Source organism: Eptatretus burgeri, chromosome 13 (genome assembly GCF_056783735.1).
Source record: "Eptatretus burgeri isolate ZD-2024b chromosome 13, Ebu_testis_v1, whole genome shotgun sequence".
Lineage (NCBI taxonomy): Eukaryota > Metazoa > Chordata > Myxini > Myxiniformes > Myxinidae > Eptatretus > Eptatretus burgeri.
In genome coordinates, this window is record NC_140973.1 from 69572997 (window position 1) to 69592657 (window position 19661).

Sequence of the window (19661 nt, forward strand, 5' to 3'; positions counted from 1 at the left end):
CAACACCAGGCATGAGTCCTCCCAGAGTGGGCTCAAAGTATCCACCCTTATTTCAGTAAGGGATCACGATTCATGGACCAAGCTGTGAAGTTTTCTGTTCTCAAAGTTTTGTGCCGAGGGCTCTCTTCAGGATGGTCACCGAGCCCTGGACGGCTTTCAACTGTTGTTCATTTGTAGTAATATTCTCAGGGATGGTTTTTCAATATCTCTGTGAGGTTCTTTGTCATCATTCCCGTTGCTCCAACGTTGGCATTCTTTAGCTTCCAAGATCTTTTCGCTTCATTCTTAAGGTCTTCGTATTTGGTTATTTTGTTGACTTCTGCATTGTTTAGTCCAAAATCACCCATATTAACACCTCACTTAGCAATGTCTTCATCTCTCTTTTTTGTACCCAAGTATGATATCTGGTTGCAATGCTTTGTTTTTGATGTTCACGCTCGATGGGATCATACGATCGTACGTGAGTGGTACTTCCATGTTTTCAGACCATGCTTTTGGTTAATGTTCCCACGAATTTTCTGGAACTGGGATATCAAAGTTTTTGCAGATGTGCCAGTGGTTAACTTCACAAATTTTGTTGTGTCGTGTGTACAGCTGTACTGACATTAGTTTTTAATATTTGTGCGATCATTAAGCATAACATATCGCTCTCTTTGCTCCACCACTCACTTATCTCTTATTTATCCACCCCTGTACGGTATTTCGTTTCCCTAATCTCCATTTATTCCCCAACATCCAAAATGACTGGCAAACAAACTAAGACACGACCAAGCCTCCCTGAAACGATTGCCCCATTCCCTGGCCTTTTGCCATGAACATTGTTGGACGTTTGGGGTTCGTCCCAGGGGAAAAGGGGTGGAAGAGATTCCCCCCATGTAAAGTGCGGAGCTCTGTTCATGACGACAGCCAGTTAGACCAAATGACTGAATATCCGGCTGGGCAGCAGAATGGATGGGGCTGCGGGGGAACCCTCCAATGGCTGGCATGGGGCCAGCTCGTGGAGTCTGACATGGCCCAATGACTGGTCCCGGGCCTCCTCGGGGGATCTGACACGTGGCTCTTTGGCCCCGCCTGCTCCCAGAGCTATAAAGCTGCACTCAGCGTGCTGATTCGGTCTCTCTGTTGTCGCCCCCGAGCTACCTTGGTCCTGGTTTCCGCTCTCTTTCTTATTTTCCCTCAAGCTATTGGGGTCCTGGTCATGGCACGAGCTTGTTCTCTCTCTGTCTGGGTCATTGCACTTGTTTCTTCCCTGGTCCTGGATGTGTTGGTTCATGCTCCCGATGGAACTAGTGGACCCTCGGTGGTGGAGAGCAGCGTAGGGACCATTTCGGAGAGCTGTACCAAGTTTGGGAAGGTGACATATGTACCAGTCCCAATTTGTCTCCCTGTGTGTGTGAGGTCTGAAGGGTACCCTACTTTGTTAACCAGTCGGTAAGGCATTGGTTAACTCTGTAACTTGTACATTTGCTTTCCCTTTTTATAAATACACACCTTCATTACACTCTGTTTATTGCATGTCCCCTTTTCCTGTAACGCCATTAAAGCCCTTGAGTTCCCCTCCTTCCTTCCCATACCCCTCATCGCTCATTGTAAATAAATTATTCTTGTTATATTTCCAATCTGCCTGTGGTTCTCCTTTCTTCCATTGGCCCAGCAATGTCTGTATGTACATTCGCCAGGAGGTTATAATTCCCCACTAATGGGCTCTTGTATCAGTCCAGCATTGTGCTAGCGGAAAGCTCAGCTGGTTAATCACGATTTAATAAAGATGATGGCATAATTGCCGAGGGCGCAATTCCCCGAAATAAGAGATCATGTGTTCCTTTCATTCTCTCGGTGTCAGACGGACCCTAAGTCACGTGGTCAACGGTGTCAGACGGAGGACCCTAAGTCACGTGGTCAAGCTATTGGCATTCGCTTAATGACCTGCCGCAACACAAAATTCTTCATGTGTGAAGGCCTGCAATCCCCGATGAAAATGAAGAGATCCAGAGAAACCCCCCCCACCCACCCTCTTTGTACCCCCGTGACCCTGGGTCCACAACAATACTTTAATTTAAATAAAATAATGATGGTCTTGCTAATGGCGGAGATACACAAGCAGCAAATTATCGAGAACAGAAACCGAAGTAATATCTTTAGAAAAGAGAAATCCAGCCAACTTTGTGGCATGATTTGAGCAGGGCATGTTTGTGATCAGATTGGGAGAGTTGACAAGTCGGATGACTTTGGATTCAATTCTGTCCAGTAAGTATGTGGAGCTCGAACCTCCCCAGATGTGAGAGCAGTGCTCTATACAAGGATGAATCAATCCTTCATAGAGTTGAAGCACCTGTTCAGAAGAGAAAAATCTTTGACATCTGAACAGGACTCCTAGATTCTTTGAAGCAAACTTTGCTATTTGCGTAATGTGTGGATTCCAGGATAAATTTGATGTTAGGGTAATAGCTAGTTGGTTTATTGTATCACTTGGTGTAATTGTGGACCTTTCAAAGGAGACTGGAGAGTTGAGAGGAGTTTTAGAAACATCAAACCAAATTTGATTACATTTGCCCCCACTGGGAAATCTTGTCCAAACCCGAATTTAAAGAGGCGATGAAAAGAGATATAGATTGGGTGAGGGAAGATGGAGCAGATGGGAAAAACATGGAAGAATATAATGTTGAGTCATCAGCATACGAGTGCATTTGGATATTTGTGAATGAAAGGAGGTCATTGATAAAAAGAAGGAAGAGGGTTGGAGACAGGACAGGACCCTGATGTATGCCACTGTTGATAATGAAGGAGGGAGATGTTTAACCATCAACAATTATGGAGATAGAGCCGTCGGAGAGAAAGAGAGCAGAGTGAAGAAGGAAATCCGAAAGAGGGAAGCTTGGATATCAGAGCCTGATGCCAAACTCTGTCAAATGCTTTTAAGATATCAAGGCTTCCAACAAAGGATTCCCCAAAGTCTCTCAGCAAGAGACCCAGACATTCATAGTGTAAGAAAGGATATAACCAGTTAATCTTGCCTTGTGAAAGCCATATTGATGGTCAAGTGGAAAACTGTGAGCTTCAAGATGCTTGTGGAAATGGGAATTGAGAAGACAATCAAAGACTTTGGAAACAGTAGAAGTCAGAGAAATAGGATGGCAGTTGAAAGGGTTTGAACGATCACCCTTCTTTAAAAATAGGATGTACTGAGGCATGCTTCCAGAAAGGAGGAAAAGTTTGGGTTTTTAAACAAAAACAAACAGATGAGCAAGCACGGGTGCAAGTTCTGAAGCACACTCCTTCAAGCCACGAGGAGGAATGCCATCTTATGTCTTGCTTATGTCCAGAGGGAGGAGTACTTTTTCGACTGCATGAAGAGATTATAGAGAGGGGAATCGGATTGGTAATGGGGGCATCGGGGGAGTTGGAATGTTGGAGTCATCCAGTGTGGAATTATAGAAGAAAAGAGAACCAAAAATAGTTGCTTTATCAGTCGGAGAGACAACGATAGTATTATCGGAACAGGAAAGTGAAGGAAAGGTAAAGCCACAGAAATTGTTAGAGATACTTTTAGCTAAGGACCAGAAAGATCTATTAGTGGAAGAAGATGAGAGGTCACATTTCTTTTGGATAGAAAAATGCTTCGCCTCACGAATAACACGTTTGCAACGATTTCTGGCAGATATGAAAGCTGAATGCAGGTCGGAGGAAGAAGAGCTTTTTCATGTCCGATATGCCACATCCCTTGCATGATTGGCCGCGGAGCAGGAATTATTGAACCAATAACTGGGAGAAGAGATAGATTTGAAAGAGAAGGGGATATAAGCCTCCATTCCTGCAACAACAACAACTTCAGCGATATGTTCGGCATAAATAGAGGCATCTCCCGAGGAGAGGCAGTAATCTTCACAGGGAAAGGTCAGAAAATAGGTTTTGTAAGCCAGTCCAGTCAGCATTTAATCTAAATAAAAATTTCAGGAGGTTTAAAGAAATATAAATAAATTAATTTCGGGTTTTCCACCATTTTACCCAGTGGCTATTAAATCACCCGATCCAACATATTATATTAGTTATTCATGCCTGTTATTTGTGGCCTTTGTGACGTCCTTAAAAACAGTGAGTTTCCTGTTTGAAATGATTTTCAATTCTGTTTAACTGCCAGGCAGGCACAGATAGTGTAGTAGATAGTAGAAAAATCGTGCAAATTATGATACAAGTATCAAATTTGGAATTTTTGTTCTGCAGGGCTTTCTGATCAAATCTGCCCGATTGGCCATTTGAAAATCCAAATTTTGAAAATAAAAATGAAAAATTCAAAAAAAATTGAAGTCACAGCCGGCTGAAATTGTTGAAGCGCAAGTGAACATCCCAGACAGAGAACCAAGGGGAGATGCAGTCATCATTGATGGCTCAGCACTTATCAATGCCCGACCTCCACACACTTCAAAGATATTTGATGACAAGAAAACATCCCAAAAGGTGGAATCCTATGGTGCCAGGTACGAGAGGGGGAACGTAGTGTTTGATGTGTACAAGAAGTCAAGTCTGAAGTCCGAGACAAGGTCGAAAAGGGGGCAAGGAATCAGAAGAAGAGTGACAGGAACCAGTAAGACCCCAAGTACTGGAGAAGCTTTCTTCGAGATGACAGCAACAAGACTGAGCTGTTTCACTTCCTTGCGGAAACGATGCGTGAAGCACAGACGACAAGCACAGCCATTGTCACAAAAGAAGATGCCATAAGCAACACAAGGAAGTCACTGGATGCTGTGTCTCCATGTTGTCATGAAGAAGCTGACATTCGAATATTTGTACACGCCAGGGATGCAATGACGGATGGTAGCAAGTCCATTATCATTAAGGCTAATGACACGGACGTACTAGTCATAGCAATATCTGTACTGCCATCCTTACAGGAACTAGGTCTTGAGAACATGTGGATTGCCTTTGGCCAAGGAGCCAAGGCACAATGGATTCCAGTCCATGAGGTAGTTTCTGCAATAGGGCCTGAAAAAGCGAGAGGGATCCCATACTTCCATGCGTTCACTGGATGTGACGTCGTGTCTGCCTTCCACGGTAAAGGGAAGAAAACTGCATGGCAGACTTGGAACGTCTTTGAAGATGTTTCTGAAACATTCACCAATCTCAGCCAGCATCCAACATTGATTCGTGATCTTGACTTTTTTTTAAGTTTTTCTTTTTTTTCAAATTTTTCAAAATTTGGATTTTCAAATGGCCAATCAGGCAGATTTGATTAGAATGCTCCTGGAGAACAAATGTGCCAAATTTGATGCTTGTATCATCATTTGCACGATTCCTCTCAAAAATTGCTGTTATCTGCCCCACTAAGAGTAAAAATATTATCTCGCTCCTCTCTGCGCATGCGTGATTGGGACAAATTCAGAGGCAAAGTACTGTAAAACTGCAAACTTGTCTTCCTATTCATGTTCCGATTAGTGTTCAAAATGTAACATTCAATTTAAATAAGTTGTTCCTCGATCATAAACTGATGAACATAATCTGATAAGACAGACAGACAGACGGACACGAGCCAATGGCTTAACCCCACTTTGTGCTTCGCTTGTGTGGGAAAACCCTACAACGTTGATTTAAGATCAATTCATAAAAGGATAATCTTGAAATTGCAGGCAACAACAAAATATGTGATGCAATAATTTGTTTTTCTTCTCCTGATAATATTGTGGACGAGAGACAGAGTTGAATTTATTTGATTAATAATGTGGGAAGCTGTTCTACTCCTGGCATCACATGTGGTATGGTGTTAACAGTTATGGAGAAATGAGATTTGTTTCATACTGGCACATGAGCGCACACACACTCAAATTGCTGGGGGGGCATACATAATGACAGTGGGAAGGGAAGAATAAACAGATGAGGGACTGAAGTTGTATAATCATAATATAAATATTCAGAAGTGGACAGGATTCGTCACAATATGATGATTCAAGAAAGCAGCAGAATAGTTCATAAGATGGAAGATGGTTCAAAATATGTGAAAAGGAAGGGGGGTGAAGGATTGGAGATGATTTAGGTTGGAAGAGGAGTTGGCTGGATTACAAGGGTCTTTGACTCGGCAGAGATAGAGAGAATAGTGTGGATGTTGGGGGCAGGGGGGGTATGATAGCGAGAATTATCCTTAGAGCTTTATCTGCTGCAGTGCCCTCAGAAAGTATTCACACCCCTTGACTTTTGTCACATTTTGTTGAGTTACAGCCTGAATTAAAAAAAAATATCACCAATATACACAAAATACCCCATTATGACAAAGTGAAAACGTTTTGAGAATTTTTTACAAATTAATTAAAAATGAAAAGCTGAAATGTCTTGCATCAATGAGTATTATTTGCTGTGACACTCCAAATTGAGCAAAGGTGCATCCAATTTCCTTTGATCGTCCTCGAGATGTCTCTACAACTTGATTGGAGTCCACCTGTGAGCAATTCAATTGATTAGACATGACCTAGAAAGAAACACACCTTTTTACATAAGATCCCACAGTTGACAGTGAATGTCAGAGCAGAAACTGACATAAATCTTGGGAAGGGTATAAAACAATTTCTGGAGTGTTGAAGTTCTTAAGAGCACAGTGAGCTCCATCATTAGGAAATGGAAAGAATATAAAACTACCCAGACTCTTCCTAGAGCTGGCTGTCCAACCAAACTGAGCAACCGGGCAAGAAGGACCTTGGCCAGGGTGATGAGCAAGAACCCAATAACCACTCTGACAGAACTAGAGTTCCTTGGCTGAGATAAGAGAACCTACCGGAAGGACAACAATCTCTGCAGCACTTCACAAATCTAGGCTTAATATAAGAGTGGCCAGATGGAAGCTACTCCTGAGAAAAAGGAACATGACATCACACCTAGAGTTAGCAAAAAGGCACAAGAAAGACTCTGAGAGCATGAGGCAAAAGATTATGTGGTCTGATGAGATGAAAATTCACCTCGTTGGCCTGAATGCAAAGACCTATGTCTGGTGGAAACCAAGCACAGCTCATTACCCATCTATCATCATCCCAACCATGAAGCATGGTGGTGGCAGCATCATGCCATGGGGATTCGTTTCAGCAGCAGGGACTGGGAGACTTGTAAGGATAGAGGGAACAATGAATGGAGCCAGATACAGGCAAATCCTTGAAGAGAACCTGCTTCCGAGTGCAAAATACCTTCGACTGTGATGAAGATTTAGATTCCAACAGGACAATGACACAAAGCATACAGCCAAAGCAAAACTGAAATGGCTTGAGACCAAGAATGTGAAAGTCCTTGAGTGGCCCAGCCAAAACCCAGACCAGAATGCCATGGAGAATCTGTGGAAAGACTTGACAGAGCTTGAGCAAATCTGCAAAGAAGAATGGGAGAAAATCCCCAAATCCAGATGTTCAAAGCTGGTACATCCATACTCCTGAAGTCTCAAAGCTATAATGGCTGCCAAAGGCACTTCTCCAAAGTATTGACTCGGGGGCCTAATACTTATGTAAATTAGATATTTCTGTATTTCATTTTCAATCGAGTTGTAAAAATTTCGAAAAACATGTTTTCACTTTGTCATTATGAGATATTTTGTGGAAATTGGTGACAAAAAAAATCTCAATGAAATCCATTTAAAATTCAGGTTGTAACAGAACAAAATGTGTATAAGTCGAGGGGTGTGAATACTTTCTGAAGGTACTTTACAGTATCAAGAAGCACCAGGTGAGAGACAGGGGATCTGTCAGAAAGTGGAAAACAATACTCCAGAGCTTCCCATAAGCACCTTTTTCACTATGTTATGGGGAGTGAAGGATCACAAAGTAATGACCTCATCCCATGGAGGATGATGGAATCGCGTTTGCTTCTTGATGTCAGTTTTGAAATTTGGTCTGAATGAGTCTTGGCTCAAATTGAGGCCAAGAAGTTCCAGTGAGTGGTTATTGGGTGAACTGCCATCCACTCACCACCAAAATTTGGTTTGAGAAACGGCTCGACTAACCAGGTGGGAATCAACCTGGAAGAGTGGCTGTGGCCTCAATAACACTGAACAACAATTTTTTTTTTACTGGAGATGTGTAAAGTGATTTAGACTAATTTGGGTACGCTGATTTCAAAAATCATAACCGTTTTGCTGTATCACGTCAGGATTTTCAGTAACAGAAATATTCCCATTGCCTAGAAGTCAGGATTTCAATGAAATTTACAAAAATTCATTTATTCATTTATTTCATCATGAATGCTTCAAAATTATAGAAATTACAGAAAAACTCCACTAGAATGTAATTAAAAATGCTTTAGGCATTTGGCTTTGCGTTTGTGCTGCTCTGTGTCAGTTTCACGATGCAGGAACCAGCAGAAATCGCCCATCATGTTCGGGTTGTGCCGCCTTGGTAACGCAGCGTCTCCATGAGTGAAATCTCTTGGTGGGAATCGCCGCCGTACTCGTCCGAGACTGCTCCCAAGTTGTCAGGGAAGAAGTTCAGGTGCTGGTGTAGGAAATGGATTTTCAGGGACATCCTGGAGCCAAGTTTCCTGAAGGACTCCAGCAGCTGCTGCACTATTTCTTCATAGTTGTCCGCGCGCTCGTTCCCCAAGAAGTTGTCCGTCACAGCTTTGAAGGTCCTCCACGCTGCCAGCTCTTTGGGGTTTAGAGTTGTCGGAAAAGTTTCGTCCTTCATAATCTGTCGGATTTGCGGTCCAACAAAGACACCAGCCTTGATCTTGGCCTCCGACAAGGTGTTGCCAAACTTTTCCTTGAGGTATAAAAACCCACGCCCATTCAGATCCATTGCCCGTACAAAACTTTTCATCAAGCCGAGCTTTATGTGGAGTGGTGGAAGGAAAACCTTGGCTGGGTCGACAAGGGCGACATGCTTCACGTTGTGTCGACCAGGTACATGCTCTTTTCGCTCTTCCCAATCTTTTCTTCGTCCCAGTGATTCTTGTCGTCTCTGCTATCCCAGAGACAAAGGAAGCACATGTATTTCGTGTAGCCTGACTGCAGCCCTAACAACAGCGCCACCACTTTCAAGTCTCCGCAGATGTGCCAGTTGAAGTCATTGTACTTGATGGAATCAAGCAGCTGCCGCATAGTTTCATAGGTCTCTGTCATGCCGAACGCGTGAGCCAGTGGGACTGATGGTTTCTCGTTGCCATTGTGGAGCAAAACAGCCTCTCAAGCTGTTCTTCCCCGAGTCGATGAAGAGGCGCCAGTCTGCAGGATCGTGATCACACCCAAGTTCTTTCAACAGACCGTTGATGTCACTGCAGAATGTCATCGTGTCTTCCATCTCAAAGAACTCAGCCATGTCTCTGTGACGTGCTCTGAACAAGGATATCTTGGTGTTAGGTTCAAGTAGATTCCACTGCTGCAGCCTTGATCCAAGCAGCTCTGCCTTCGCCTTTGACAGCGAGAGATCTCTTACAAGATCATTTAAGTCTCCCTGGTTCAGAAGGTGTGATTCTTGAGTGTCGGGTTCAAAAGGTTCATCATCACCATCCTCTTCACCACTGCTTACAGCTATGTTCTGATCAGCTGGAGGTGTTGGAACGGGGTTCTCATCATCATGAGGCACAGGTTTACGAGCAGAGACGCAGTCAGCGTACTTGATGTGACCTTTATTCTTCTTGTTGAAGCCGGCGATGCTTGTGCAGCAGAAATAACAATCATCATGATGATTCTGCGGCTCACGCCATATCATGGGCACCGCGAATGGCATGCTCGCGCGCTGCTCCACCAACCACTGAGTCAAGGTTGTGTGACAGCTTGTGCAGCAGATGTGTGGTGCCCAGCTCTGTTCTTGGTCCCCCACCTTACACCCGAAGTAGTGAAAGTAGGCGGCCTTCATTTTCACTGCTGTAGATATACTTAAGCTGTTGATCTTTTTTGGTATACCGACCACAGACATAACAGAAGTTGTCAGGATGATTGGTACAGAAACGCCTACTCATCTTTATCTGAAAGAAAGAAATATAACACAAGTTAACAACAATTGTACGAAATAAACATGTTAAAGACATATGTAAATTTCATTGAAATCCTGACTTCTAGGCAATGGGAATATTTCTGTTCCTGAAAATCCTGACGTGATACAGCAAAACGGTTATGATTTTTGAAATCAGCGTACCCAAATTAGTCTTAATCACTTTACACATCTCCAGTAAAAAAAAATTTTTGAAATTTGTTGTTCAGTGTAATTGACTCACACCTTATAAACAGGTGATATAATAATCCAACTATCAAGACGACTCATTGCTCTCCTTTACCCTTGCTTTTTGTATCTCATCTGTATAATATATTGTTGCAGTCTTTATTCGACAACGATTCAAAATGGGAGACTGATTATAACTTGACGGTGTTTTGGGCTTTGGAGGTGGTGCATGGACGAGGGCTCTGCAATGGTTGTGATGAAGTTCTGACATCGTTATACTGTCCCAGTATAACAAATGTACAATACCGAATACATTGTGCCTTTTTTGAGCCAATTATTCCATCTCCAATCGCATGAGCATGAGGGTGAAAATTCAATCACAATTGGTGGAATGACTTGGTTTGTTGTACAAGTTGCGAGGAGCTGGCAACATGACCTTGAGGTACGCACACTCACCTCTAAGCTCTCGCCCGAGTTTGAATCCTGATCCAGGTATAAACTGTCACCCCGGTGTTTCATCAATGTGTGTGCCGTCCCGTGGATGGACGTTAAACGGGAATCCCATCTACCGGCATTAGTTGGTTGCCATTAAAGATCACACGGCATCCTTTGTGCAGAGTAGTCAAGCTATCACCGGAAACATGGACAAATTACAAATTCCTGCCCTGACTTGTGCTGGAATGGCGACCCATCTCAGATTATAACCCCAGCCAGAGAAACTGCTTTGGCAGAGCAGACGCTCTGTATGGAGCATGGTACATGATTACATAATTTGATCTGATAACTGGCGAAGTAAATTTCATTTGAAGGATTTCAAAGTTTAGGTTTCTCGCCAGGTGTCAGTGAACAAGGATCCATAAAAAAAATTTCAAAAAAAATCTGCTTCACAACTGCCATCAACACGAAAGGTATATCGACCCAGTGAGATTACGTTGGGCACCACTTCACTCAATTTGCCCCTAGATGTGGAACAGCCTGGTTTGCTTCCTTTCGGCTCAGCCTCATCTCTGCTGCTGTTAAATGTTTGGAAATCCTCGACTTTTCTTTTTCTTAACAAACTGGGTCAATAAAAGCATACATTTCATCTGCACATCATCATTGTGCCATCATCTTGACAAAGCATTTCGTCAGCAGCAGTTCGTTAGCCAGGACAGGAATTTGGAATTTGCTTTAGGTGCTGGAGATAAATTGCCGAATCTTTGTGAAGGATACCGAGGGATCTTTAACATCCACCAACTAATACTGGTGCAGAGGTCATCTCGCTTACCACATCCAGACATCAAGGGTTTTCTTCTTTTTTTTTCATACATAGAGTATGCCTAGATCTACATACACACACTATTTGCTTCCAAGCTGCTACAGCCCTGTTGGATGCTGAATTAAGACCAGGGGGTTGATTCAGCCTGCCATTCAGACCTTCTGAGCTCGGTGAAATGAGCACCAGTGTACTGGTAATAGGGGCACTGCATCAGCGGCATAGCTGTGCCCCTAACCAATGATGCAACCAGCAGCCGAAGAAGGCTGTACACGAAGGGACCATGTGGGAAAGGAAGAATCACTCAGTCGATGTTTAAAAAGTGTTGGAATTTTGAAGATGCCGCACACACTGGATTTTATCATTTATCAGATGGTTGCACGGAATAACGTGCGTTTTATTGCAAAATGGAAAATAATTTTTAACTTCAAGGTGTGGAGTCGACATCCACTAAGGGTCACCGGAGGCACCATTAATAAGCAAGAAGACCAAAAGCGAAAGGGTGCATGAACTTCATCTGAAGTCTGAGAAGTGTAACTAACAGTGCAACACCAAAATTGGTGCAACACCAACACCATCGCACATGGCAGTTCCGGTAATTGCATTATTCACCGACGAATCGACATTTCGTCCAGTGACGATCGGCGTGTTTGAGTCTGGAGAAATCGGAGAGAACGGTTTTGTTTTTGCACAACCGGTCCTCAGAGAATACCATCGTTTTTCGGAGGGTGGACCAATTACGGTCTCATGGAGCGAAATTTGCACAGGTCTTTTTGAACATCTAAATGACGGATTTAGACGTGTGTGCTCGATTGATAGTCTCGGATTCAGTCCTGAGAGCTTTTTCACGGAGCATTTGGACCTGGAGTTCATTTCGATACAAGACAGGAGGAACCTTTTGTATCGTCTCATGTGATTGGCGAGAAGGAACATTGTTAACAACAGAGCAATGATAATAGTAAAAAAGAAAAAAAAATCAGAGAGGAGAAGTGACATCACTTTTTTTTTTGGTTTCTTTTTTTTCTTGGTGAATTGTGTATAAAACTTTACCAGGAGTTATTTGGTGGGAAATCTTGTCCGTAGCTGAGAAATAGAGATGCCTTTTCGTAAATTTTGTGCCTGAACCTTGGTTCAAAAGTGTACAGTATTTGTTTTTGGATTAGTTCTTCATTACATTTCACTCTGAAACCTTGCACGTGATCTTTTCAAATCACCAAAGAATAACTTCAGGTAAAAATCTTTAAATGGCCAAAGGTGGGGGGAGGAGGTGACACCCAAATCTTGCCATAAACAAAATAGGTTTCCACTTGTAAAAATCCCAGCATGCATTGCTTTTATAGATTATAGCAAAATGTATGAACTATGGATGTAAAGTGCACCAGGAAGAATTTGGTGCTTTTGTCCAGTCTGTCTACATATTGTGGTCCTAAGTTTCCTCACTATAATGCCTGAACTCAATCGGCCAGAATTGCTGTAGATCATCTTTAAGAAGAAGAAGAAAAATAAAAGACAAAAAAAAGGATAAAGGTTGCAGAGTATCAGCAAGCAGCCTAGGTCTTTATCCATCCACGACTTCATGTTGGTAAACGTCTGTTTAAGGTGACCTCCATGTGGCCTCAAAGCTTGCTGCGATGCCACCTCGGATGCACAATCTCGTCGCAAGGGAAGGCGACATCCAAGGCCAAGACATTTGATGGCATATTTTTCAGCTGGCCAAAATAATATTTTGGGCAAACACATTGTTTATTGGATTTGAACATGGGTTCACTAAATCATGATGTTCAGCTGGGAACACCAACAGGCAAACGTTGAATTTTAGCGCTTTGCTTTAAAGACAGATGGATTGTTGTCCAAACGATGTCCACTATAATCGACCCCAGCGCTCCCTAGCCATCCCATCCTGGTCCTGATTGAACCAGCGATGTGATGAGAAGAAGCTTGTTTGCAACCGGAGGCAAATTATCGATGGTAAAGAGAAGAAGAAGAATCCGAGCGTGTGGTCAGATGCATACGTAACCATGTTGTTCAGTCAACTGGATGTAAACAATGCTATTTTGGTGGCCGAGCACTTGAAAACCCCTCAGAGCCCATCTGCCCTGTTTTTGAACAGGATTTTGAACATCCTTACACTTGGAGAATTGAGCCAAATATTTTTGGATCCGATTTTCCGTTGGAAGGTCATTCTCATGGGGGCCACCACAGAAAATATCAATCCAGTAAGGTAGCCACCCCCTGCTGGAAATTAAAAATCACTTCAGGCCAGACATCAGAGCTCATCTTTACGAAATATAGAATAGGACCTCTTGTCCACAAGCCAAAGCAAGTAAATGGGACAGTCAGCTTAATGACCTCGAAAGACCAACATAGTTCCCCTACATCTGATGACAGCTTTTGGTCAAAACTGATGAGGCCAGGAATTCAATGCAAGATGAGAAGAGGCAGCTTGGAGAGGAGATGGGCAGCAGGGCACTGTGACAAGCCGCCCTGTATTTTAAAGGATCGTCCCGTTTTCTCCTGAAATGTTTCCCATATTCCCAAGATTTTGGCTAAATAGTCATACCCAATGCCGGAAGGAGCAAAAGGATTTGTTTTCAGAATTGGGACTTCCCCAACCGTATTTTCCCTTCCCTCCGGCAGGGGTCAGTGGTTAAACCACTTGCATGATTCCAAGTATACAGCGGGAAATCACAAGAGGTCTCACCACACTCACAAGGGAGGAAATGGGGGGGGGGGGGGTTATTGGCACACCTGAACTCTTATCCACCTACAAGCCATTCATTTTCAGCTTGATGGACTAATGCTCTCCACTCTGGGCTGGCACCCCATGATACATGGAAACCAAGGCTTTCAAAGTCATCGGAGTCTCCGTTGGATATGGGCATTGCAGACAGTCTGGTGGTCTCTCTGTCTTCTCCCACCTCTTTTCTGGTATTGTACCCTTGGCTCTTTGTCGTTGTGTCTCCCTACCCCCCCCTCTCCATGTTCCTGCAGGGTGCACCTGGTCCACCATCAGCCCCCTTCTGGTGAAACTCCAAAAATCCAGAATCACTGCTCACCTGCACTCATTTGTTCCTCTTTTTCCCCACCTGTGGAACAATCACCATCATTTCGTGTACAGCTTCGGGATGCTGGTTGCATCATTACTGCGAGTGTGGCTGTGACACTAATGTAGTACCCCGTTTCCAGGAAGACGGTACTCATTTTGCCAACCTCATGAGAATGACAGACTGAGTCAACCCACCTGGTGTTAATTCTAATGGCACGGCAGGGCCTCAAACTCAGGACCAAAGATCTTGAGCCAGCCACCTGAATCGTTAAGCGAACACCTGGCTACCTGTGGAACCAACTTTCACATTCTCTTAAAATCTCATTCTTCTCTCCAAGGCTTCAAGACAGCTGTTCACCACCATCCAGAACAATGTATGATCTTTTCTACCCCCATTAACCACCCCCCCTCCCCTCCCTACAAGCTAACCTTCCAATTTTCGAGTTTTACTTCTGTATCCACCTTGTCCACCCCAAGTACCCTCCTGAACCTTCATTTGTTTGTCTCCCTATATTTTGGATTTCAACCCTGCTGTTGGTGCTTCCCTCCTCTTTCTACTATCTGTTATGTTACGTCCTGATTCGTCGGCTCTTTTCGATCCTCCACGAGCCTAGACTTAGTATACAAATAAATAAATAAATAATTTAAACGGCATTGCTTCAGAGGGCTTTGCGCCCTGACGTCCAGAGGGTTGCTGCCCCTTAATCCTGCAAGGAAGCCTATGGCAGCCCCTTGACCCCTGCCTGAGTGTCCCTTGTTCTTTTCATGACAGCTGGTCACCCTGGGTGGTGGGGGATATTCTACAAACCAGATTATCTGCACATGTTGCGGACAGACTCGTTTACACATCAACACATTTGGTTGGATCTTTCGTGGCGTGTCCGACGAGGGTGGTCCATGAGGATGCCTCCACAGTGTCGTTCTTCTACGTCATGGATTCCCCGTCTCCGTAGCTCGAACACCGTCAGCAGCACGCGCTGTCCCACGGACCCGCTCAAGTGCCACGTTCCCACGGTGGTTTATCGACGCGTTGTCCAGTTTGTCCAGTTATTGCTCAGAATGTCGTTTCAGGCTTTCATTGAGTCGATGCGAGTCGATAGAGGGATATATATATATATATATATTTTTTTTTTTTCTGTGTCTGTGTCTGTGTCTGTGTCTGTCTCTCTCTCGCTCCCTTTCCCTCTGCGGTGATTTTCGGTAAAAACACAATTAATTAATTATTTATTTAATATCAGTGGCACATCTTTAAAACCCACATACTGTGTCACATTGAAAACCACAGTGGGTGGTTGTTCGTGCATCCGCAGGTGTCCTCAGAATCGAAGGGCTTGTCCGTCCGTACATTGTACATAGTCACTGCTCTCTATTCAATTAATCAATTAATTAATGCGTTCTGTACATGGTGTTCCCACGACGCACGCAGTGCATTGGCGAGGCAGGAGAGGGTTGGGGAGGGGGGGGCAGAAGTACAGATGGAGTGGGGGAGATGTGGGAGAGGGTGAGGTAGTGATGGGGGGGGGAGAGATGTGAGAGAGGGGCGGAGTAGAGATGGGGGGGTGGTAGAGATGTGGGGTTGAGATTTGGGAGAGGGTGGGGTAGACATGGGGGAGGGCGGGGTCGTGGGGTAACCATGGGGGAGGGTGGAGTAGATATGGGGGAGGGTGGGGTAAACATGGGGGAGGGTGGGGTCGTGGGGTAACCATGGGGGAGGGTGGAGTAGATATGGGGGTGTGTGGGGTAAACATGGGGGAGGGTGGGGTAGATATGGGGGAGGGTGAGGTAGATATGCTTCACCTGAGGAAAACCAACGTGCTCAACGAGCGCAAAGCAGCAGCACCTACCCAGGCAGAGTCGAAGAGAGAGGAATTTGATGCGCGGTCTCGCTACCACCAAAGCATCATCGGACGACGACGTCGTCCCCCAAATCTCCGCCGAGTCGGTGGACAGCGATGATGACGCACCCTCGGGTGACGAGGAACTATTTCACTCGGAAATCAAATAAATATATCGCTTGAGTTAAGCAAATTCGAGTCTTCTCAAAAGAAAACGAGCTTCATATTTTGCGGCGTTCATCCCGCGTGCCGAGCCGCCGTCTCTCCCGGGTGGCGTCTTGCGGAGCGTTAGGGAAACATCCACGAGCTGCTGTGGTAAAATTAAACCGAGGGAGGGAGGAGCGCGGGAGCGCAGGACACGCCCCCTCGTCGTGATTGGCTGATTCCGGGAGGGCGGTCCCTCTGGGTCGCGCGCCCACGCCGGCGTGCTGCCGATAGTGCTGAAGCGTCGCGAGCGTCGCCGAACGCTCGACTCCTTCTCCTTTACGGTTTCTGCGTCACATCTACAGCCGCCTCGCCTGTCACTTGACTTTGGCATCCAGTTATTACTCTCTATTCCTGTCTCAGCCCACAGTCCCTTTCTTATCATGACGGACACCCGCGGCCCGCGTCCGAATGTCGCCTCGTGTGTCTCTCCCGACGACTCAGAAGAGCAATGAGAGTCAAACGCAGCGCAAGTTCCGTGTCCGTTCCCAGAGACGTTTCACATCACTTTGTCCGCACGTTCCGTTCCTCGGAGACATCCAGGACCTCATAAGGACCCCCCACGGACCCCCATCCAGGACCCCCCACGGACCCCCATCCAGGACCCCCCACGGACAAGGGTCAAAGGTAAATGTCCTGAATCGTAATAAATTTTACACCCGGTGGTCTTCAAATCTGGGCCTGATGGTGTGGACGACGATGAGCGTCCTGGTGTCCGCAGACAATCCCGCGTCAAATGTGGCGTCAAACAGCACATGACGTCATTTGGCGCCTGACGTCATGCATGGGAACTCTTTGACGAAAAATCCAGCGCCGGTCGCGCACATTTATTGTCCGAAGTCTTTCACGAACCAGCCGGCCAGACCTGACGTTGTTCGACTGTAGGTTATTTGTAATTTGTTCACAATAATTCACCTACTCTTCGCGAAAGACGCCGTTGGGTTACCGACCGTCCACTAACTAATGCTAGCAGACAGGATACCCGGCTTAATGTCCATCCTAAGGAAGGCGCACTTTGTGATCAACAGCACCCTGTCTGCAAAGCACCATCGAGTCGGAATTCGAACCTTGGCAAGACAGCTCACAGGTAAGTGCTCTACCTGCACCATTGACCCAGACAGCGAACCCGACAAGAAGGTGCAATTCCTTGGGGGTAGTGGTAGTGGTGGTGGTAGTGGTGATGGTAGTAGTACTTGTAGTGGTAGTGGTAGTAGATCGGGACCAGGATACGACATTTTACCAAATGAGTAATTTGCAGTATCCAGAGCGAGTGTGACGTTCACTCACCACCTTTGGAGTTGCCTGGTGTTGGCTTAGTGGTTGGGGTGGCGGCTTGGGATCCTATGGTTTTGAGTTCGAGTTCCGTTGGCCACTGAATTAATACCAGGGGGGTTGACTCAGCCTGTCATCCTTCTGAGGTCGGCGAAATCTGTCATCCTGACAGATCTTTCCATAAAGGTTCCTCCTGGCAAACCAAACATAATCTGTTTCACAGAAACTTTCCTCCCTCAAGACGTTTCTGACTCCCTCGTATCTCTCCCTGGTTATTCCCTCCTCCGGTATGACAGATCTGAGCCTCGTCCTGGTAGAGGTGTTGCTCTCTTCATGAAAGACTCCATTACTCACTCTCCATGGACTGCCCTCACTCTCCCACACCCTCAGGAATACCTCTGGCTAAGGCTTCCCTCCACTGCCACCTCATGTTTATATGTGTGCTGAACCGTCCACCAAACGTGTCCTAAAAACCTGCTCCTCTGCTCTTGCTCACCCTCTCTCTGTTCTATTCACCCTCTCATTTGCTCAAGGTCATCTGCCATCTGTTTGGAAATCAGCAAACATTATCACCCTGCATAAAAAGGTGCAAAAACAGATCCCTGCAACTGGAGACCAATCAGCCTTCTCCCAATCATCAGCAAGATGTGGATGGAATCCATCATCACTTCAGACATTAAATCCTTCCTCTTCTCCAATGGCTTGATTTCTGATCATCAATTTGGTTTCAGACCAGGTCCCTCTACACTGGATATGCTGCTTCTGCTCTCCCAACAATGGATCGAGGTCCTCAATGCCAGACATGAAATCAGAGCCATATCCCAAGACATATCACGTGCTTTTGAGACCGTCTGGCACCCTGCCCTGATCACCAAACTCTCTTCTCATGGTATCCAAGGCCATCTCCACTCAGCTTGCAGACTTCCTCTCCTGTCGCAGTGAACGTGTGGCCATAAATGAAGTTCTTTCATCCCCTCTTCCTGTGCAGGCTGGAGTTCCTCAAGGTAGCGTTCTGGGCCCTGTTCTTTTTCTGGTTTTCATCAATGATCTCTCTGACTCTCTGGAAAATCCTCCTTATCTCTTTGCTGATGACTCCACCCTCTGTCGTACCATCTGTCATCTCTCAGACTGGCAAGCTGCAGCTTCTTCGCTCACTGCATGCAGATCTGGATAAAATCACAAACTGGCCCACTATGTGGAACATGTCTTTCAATCCAGACAAATCTCACACTCTCACTATGTCTCTCCGAAAGGACCGTTTAGATCGCCCCCCCCCCCATCTACTTTCTCAACAATCCTCTGGAAGAAGTCCTTTCATTCAAGCTTGTGGGTCTCACTATCTGCCATGATCTTTCCTGGGAAAGCCACATTTCCAACCTGGCCTCCAAAGCCAGTCGCTGACTGGGAATCCTCTATCATGCAAAGTCCTTCCTCGGCCCTCCTGAACTCCTGACCACATACAAAGCTTTCATCCGTCGCCTGATGGAGTACTGCTCTCCCCTCTGGGCTGGTGCTTCTGCCTCTCACCTTCCTCGGCTTCACGCTGTGGAAACCAAGGCATTGAGAATCATTGGTATCTCCCATGGTGAGGCTGAGTCTTTGGGCCTCTCACTCTCTCATCGCAGGCAGGTCGGTGGTCTTTCTGTCTTCTTCCACCTCCTCTCTGTCCTCGCTACCCCTGCTTTGTCTGCGATATGTCCCTACCATATTTCCGCAGGGCACTGAAGGTCCGCCAACAACCCCCTTCTGGTAAAACTACCAAACCACAAATCACTGTTCACCTTCACTCTTTCATTCCTCCTTTTTTCCCACCTTTTGAATAAACTCCCTCACTCTCTTCAATCCCATTCTTCCCTCCAGGCCTTCAAAACAGTTGTTCACCACCACCTCTTATCTTATCCCCCATCCAAAACCTTGATCTTTTCTACCCC

General features: G+C 45.4%; 1 protein-coding gene across 10 annotated transcripts in view; it reads right to left on the reverse strand.

The window, feature by feature from the left end:
* Positions 1-19661, reverse strand: part of LOC147014718 (sodium/calcium exchanger 3-like) — a 412647-nt gene that overhangs the window by 267627 nt on the left and 125359 nt on the right. The window contains exon 1 of one of the 10 annotated variants that reach the window (XM_085852873.1): positions 16264-16554. The exons of the other annotated variants lie outside the window; for them this stretch is intronic. The gene's annotated coding sequence lies outside the window, so the exon portion shown is untranslated. Of the gene's footprint in view, positions 1-16263; positions 16555-19661 lie in introns of those variants that run through there. 10 annotated transcript variants of the gene reach the window in all.